General features: G+C 36.8%; 1 long non-coding RNA gene across 2 annotated transcripts in view; it reads right to left on the bottom strand.

The window, feature by feature from the left end:
* Positions 1–1,205, bottom strand: part of LOC107465619 (uncharacterized) — a 7,617-nt gene extending 6,412 nt beyond the window's left edge. Inside the window, exons 1-2 of one of the 2 annotated variants that reach the window (XR_008002794.1) lie at positions 909–1,205; positions 587–639 (exon numbers count right to left, since the gene is read on the bottom strand). This is a non-coding gene — a long non-coding RNA (uncharacterized LOC107465619). The remainder of the gene's footprint in view (positions 1–586; positions 640–908) is intronic. The other variant, XR_008002793.1, reaches the window with a different exon arrangement.
* Between the last annotated feature and the right edge of the window lie 4,660 nt (positions 1,206–5,865).

Genomic DNA, 5,865 nt, shown 5'->3' with positions numbered 1-5,865 from the left:
GCCAAGTTACGTCGTCATTCTTCGAATAAAGTATGGACTATTATATATTGCTGGAAAGCTCTGGATGTCTACTTTCCAACGCCGTTGAGAGCGCGCCAATTGGAGTTCTGTAGCTCCAGAAAATCCATTTCGAGTGCAGAGAGGTCAGATTCCAACAGCATCAGCAGTCCTTTTGTCAGCCTTCTTTAGAGGTTGCTCAAATCCCTCAATTTCAGCCAGGATTTACCTGAAATCACAGAAAAACACACAAAATCATAGTAAAGTCCAGAAATGTGAATTTAACATAAAAACTAGTGAAAACATCCCTAAAAGTAGCTCAAACTTACTAAAAACTATATAAAAACAATGCCAAAAAGCGTATAAATTATCCGCTCATCAGAGGACAATCGGTTTTATCATTCTACCTGCCCCAGTTTCGGACATCTGTCCCTCCTCCGAGTCCAAGTCCTTCCCGTACTAAGTACAACAACACAAACACCATCATGTCAGTAAACAAAATAACTATATATTCTTAATCAGCTGAGGAATTTTGTAGTAGAAAAATTCCACAGATCGATGCAAAGTGAAGAAAACACAAGTCCTCAACCTGAGCCATTACTTGAGCAGCATCCTATCTTTTCCAATAGTCTTCGGTACTACCTATACCACAAAAGAAAACCAGTTTATATTAAGCTATTCAACAACAAAGTGTTTTCATAAGTCATAACCAAATCAAATAACTCCTAAGCAATTTCGTAAATTTTGTATCAGGTCTTCTCTCTTTAAATCCAAGATAAATCCTAAAAAGTTAAAACCCCAACACCAACAAGCATGGTTAACAGAACCGAAACGGCACTGACAGGGTCACCTTTTTTACCTAAATAAATTATTATAGAAAAAATTAATGAAATTGCATAATAAAATCATACATCTGAAGAGCTAACATGGCGAGGGGTGATGGAGCCTCCAATCTGCACCAGTCCATCAGCGGTGAACAATGTAATTCTATCCTCATGAACCCATTGAATTTCTGAGAAATCATTGAAACAAATTAGCAATATAGTACTTAGCAAATAAATTACACCCGTTGGGTGCAGCCCTTCTCGGGACCCTGCGTGAACGCGGGATGCTTGTGAACCAGGCCGCTTTTTTTTTTTACTTAGCAAATAAATCTCATCAGCATAAAAGAGCAGTATATCATTTTCCAAAATGCAGACTCTGATGAAGGCAATCTCAGTTATCAATCAATTAAAACTTAAAAAGTACCAAATGCCATGAATCCAAAAAGCACTGCACCCTTCAATAACCTAAAAATCCTCTGAAAGTTTATAAATTATACTTGAAGAATACCTAACTCAACTAAAGCAGCAAAATCACTAGGCCTTGAAGAAACAAAATAACACATAAACATCGAAAAGAAGAAGGCAAAAGCTCCACCATTTGATTTCAACAAAAACTAATTTTAATTTTCAAGATTTCAGCTCAAATATTCTAAAAAAGCACACACATTTGAATATTATATATACAAAAATATGTTTCATAACTAGCGCTACAAAATCAAATTCCGCAATTGAAATGAACTTCAATTACAACAATCAGTGAAAGGAAAATCCAGCAACTTGAATGAAATTTGAGGAAAAAGAAGGAAAGATTACCAGAGTCAGATTGGAACCACGGGAAAGATCGAAAAGGATCATCACCGGATAGGTTGGAAGAGTCATCGGTGGCTTTGACCACGATATGATGGCGAGAAAAACGAGATGATGAGAAATTGAATGAGGATCTAAAAAGCGGGGAGAGAGGAGATGATAGCGTGGAACAAGAAATTGATGCAAGAGAAGAAGGGAATCTGAATCTTGAGGAGATGATAGCGGTGGAAGAAGCCCTAGCAATGGCGGTGGAGTTTCAGCGGCGACCAAGCACCCCTTTCTTCTCTCCTCCATCGCGTTTTCTCTCTCCTTCGAGCTCTCTTTCACCGGCGCTCGACAGCGGTGGAGCCATATGCGGCGTCGTCATTTCTTTCCTTCCTTTCCCTCTCCTCTCTTCTTCTCTTCTTCTTCCTGTGCTCCCCTTTTCTGATTTCTTCTCTTTCGTGTGTGTGAGTTGAGGGAGGATGAGAGTGTGTGACTGAGGCTGAATGGATATGAAAAGGGGGAAAAATTTACCTAATGTGAGAGCGCAGCGAACAGAAGCGACGATGAAGACTAGTGATGGCGTGGTGAGTGGTGAGTGACGAATATGAGTGACTGGTGGAGATGGTGAGTGGTGAGTGGTGAGAGTTGACTGGTGATGGCGATCCTTTTCTCTGATTTGGGGGTGATGAGTGGCGCCAAGAAGGGAAAAGCTAAGGGTAGTGATGATCGAGTGTTATGTTTTCAGTGGCTAAGGGTTATGTTTTCTGATTTGGCTAAGTGTTTGTAAGCATGTATCATTTGAGGAAAATTCAAAAAATTTACTAAGTGTTATTGGACATTTCATTTAGATATATTAGGCAACACTTTTGAAGCGCACCCAAAACTTAATAAATAGGCTACTCTTAAAAAGCGCTCTCTTTGATATAAAAGTGTACCCATAGATATTAACATACGGCTACGCTTTATAAGTGATTTCTATAATATCTAAGGCTACACTTTTTAAATGATGCCAGAATTGTGTTTCCTTTTCTCTAAAAAATAGGCAACACTGAGAAAAGCGTAGCCTATTCTATGAATATGCTACGCTTTTCAAATGTAGCTTAAAAAAAGTGTGGCTGAATGGGTATTTTTCTTGTAGTGCATGTTTAATATGTAAGGTTTTGTGAAAACTTAGGCTAGAGCACTATAGGATAAGTTGAAACGATTAATTGTGTTAAATTATTAGACTTTATGGTATTGATGGATAAGTTGATGTGGGCATGTGTTGGGTAATTGATAATGTGGGTTAAATGCAAATATATATATATATATATGTGTGTGTGTGTGTGTGTGTGTGTGTGATGAAGGATTGGTGATTATGGCAATTTAATGATATGGTTGAGATTGAGTGGTGTTTATGTGGAATTGTTGGTATGGTTATTTTGATTAATGTTGTGGTGATGAGTTAATAAGATTGTTGTTGCTGAAATTATGTTGACTGGTTGGTTTATTATTGTTAAAAGAAGTACGGAATTTTAATGCTTTAAAGTGAGCTTGTATGATATAAATCATGGTGATTTCTGATAGGTACATGGAACTGTGGTTTCGGGGTAGGGTTGTGATATAATTTAAGTAGATAAGGTGTTGAATATGAGGAATGGTGGATTAGTATAAGTTGGAAACCTAGAGGATTAAATTTGGTTAGTGAAATTGAGAAGTCTTGCTGCAGAAATTCCTAATCTGTTTGGACAGAAACTTAAAATGAAAACTAAGAATAATCTGGAATGATTTTCAAACTAATCAATTTTTCTAACAAATTTTCATAAGTCAAGATTATTCCAGAAAACTTTCAGGGAATTTGGCCAAATGGTTTGGAAGATATGATTTTTTTGAAGTTTAGTGGTTGCTGTAGATTTTTCTGGTTTTTTGGTTATGCAGTACCAACTTCCAGATGCTTTAACTTTGGATTTAACGGAATTTTGAGTTTATTTTTAAAGGGATTTAAAGATTTATTAGTCTATTTTAAGTGAGAACAAGTTTCAGGTCCATATCTATTTTGTTGATTTAGATAAGTCATTTGGAAGATGGGTTGTTTACTAGTAATTCTGAACTGTTTCATAAAAATAGGGCACCTTTTCCAATTGATAATTATTTACCCAAATGAAGTGATATGAACTTGAAACTTGTGGTTTTTTAAACTTGGAAATGTTGACTATAATCCCACCAAAATTTAGTGGCAACGGATTCGAATTAGAATTATTGTGGAATTTATAAAAATACTGTTGTTGTTTGTTTTTCTGGAATTTTGTAAATGCAGTAGCAAAATTCTAAATTTTGTAAAAAAAATTCAATTCTATTCCAAGTTTAGCAAAACCTAGCTTAAATTGAAGACTGGGATCTCTAGAGTTACCTTACCAAGAAAAATAGGTCGTGCATAGGTATTTACAACACAAGAAGGTTTTAGATTAAACAAGCTTAGAAAATGAAAAGAAATGTAAGTTGCCCCTAGGAATGGTTAAAGTTAAAGACAATGATATCGATGATGTTAATCAATCAAGAATAATAAAATGTATGAGAAATGAGTTAAGTAATGTTTAGAATGATGAGATGAGATATGAATTGGTTTCGGGAATGGAGCTGATAATTATGAGAAAATGATTGAATAACTTAGGCTTGGGGCGTTATCCCCATGTCAGCCGGGATTTTTCTCGTGATAATTATGAGAAAATGAGTTAAGTAATTAGAATTATTGAGCTTGAGGAATTGTTTCTCCCATGTCATCCTGGGATTTGTCCCAGAGATAACATTCAGCTTGGGGTATTGTTTTCCCATGTCAGCTTGGGGTGTTGTCTCTTCTCCCCATGTCAACTTGTGATCTGTCCCATGGATATTATTGAGCTTGGGCATTCTTTTCCCATGTCAGCTTGGGGATTTTCCCCATGGTGTACTTTTGAGCTTGAGAACATGTCGGGATGGCTACGTAACCAACAGTTGATATCAACAGCCATAGGGCAGGCATGCATCATGTGTATTTGTTTATTTTGTCTACTATGCACTATTTTGGATTGCCTAACTGAATATATACCCTGCTAACTGCTATATTTGCTACTTGTTTCCTACTTATGCATGAAACTATTTGTTTGTTTGTCCCTGCTGATTCATGGATGATGGGGGATCAGAGGAAAGGTGGATTGGTTTGGTGTTAATGCTAGAGTTTAAAGTAAGTTTAGGATACTTAGATCACCTACCCCTTTTTATGGCTTCTGCTTAGAAATTAAGTTTTATAATTGTATGTCGGAGTTCTAGGATTGCCTTTGGCATTCCCAGGACCTTATACATTACATGTGTGGCACCTTTACCATGCTGAGAACCTCAGGTTCTCACCCCATACTATGTTGTTATTTTCAGATTCAGGTCAAGCAGCTCCCCGGTAGGCGTCTGAAGGTTCTGCGGCAAAGTGGTTTATTTGGGGATCTCCTTTTGTTATTTTGATGTATATATATGTATATTTTCTCCTCTTGTATGTAAGAATACTTTGTTTATATACCTCTTAGAGGTTTTATGGAGAACTAGGGTTTTGAACATGTTCTTTTGGGTTATTATTATGTATATATATGTACGTATATGTTCTCCGGCCAGCCTTGGCTTCACAGGCTGAGTCAGGAGCCAGTTATGCTATATTCTTGGCCCTCTACTTGTATCATCGGTACATATATGTTATTGAACTTTAGTTTTCTTCTCACGCAGGTAACCCCATTTTCTGAGGGTTACGCTTTTGAATTTTGCGATTTCATTTTACCCATTTTTCAAGGCTCCTAGTTAAGTATCTCTTTGTCTATTATTTTATATATGTTTTTATTTTTAGAGGTCGTAATACCATACTATCTCAGTCTTATTACTTAAGCATAAGATTAAGTATGGTAGGGTGTTACATTATGGTATCAGAGTTGTTCGTTCCTATAAGAGCCTGAGGACGGACTGAATATGCTTTTGTGCATTCTCTGTGTATGTGTCTATGTGCTATTAGGATATCTAGCTGATATATGTGGCATAAACGTTCAAGAGCATGCATTTGGGACTTAAAGCACTAGACTTGAAATATTGAGACTGATCAACATAATATCACTTGTTTGGTGTGTATTGTGACCAGATGTCGACTCACGGAAGCAGACACGGGTGAGGTAGAGGTAGAATAGGCAATACTATGTCTGAGGTGACAGGGAACAATCCTCCTAACCCTGTAGACTTTATGGCAGCTCTAGATAATATGGCC

The sequence above is a fragment of the Arachis duranensis genome, chromosome 9, assembly GCF_000817695.3.
Source record: "Arachis duranensis cultivar V14167 chromosome 9, aradu.V14167.gnm2.J7QH, whole genome shotgun sequence".
Taxonomy (NCBI): domain Eukaryota; kingdom Viridiplantae; phylum Streptophyta; class Magnoliopsida; order Fabales; family Fabaceae; genus Arachis; species Arachis duranensis.
The sequence above is the reverse complement of the archived record's forward strand: the minus strand, read 5'-3'. Positions and strand labels throughout refer to the sequence as shown.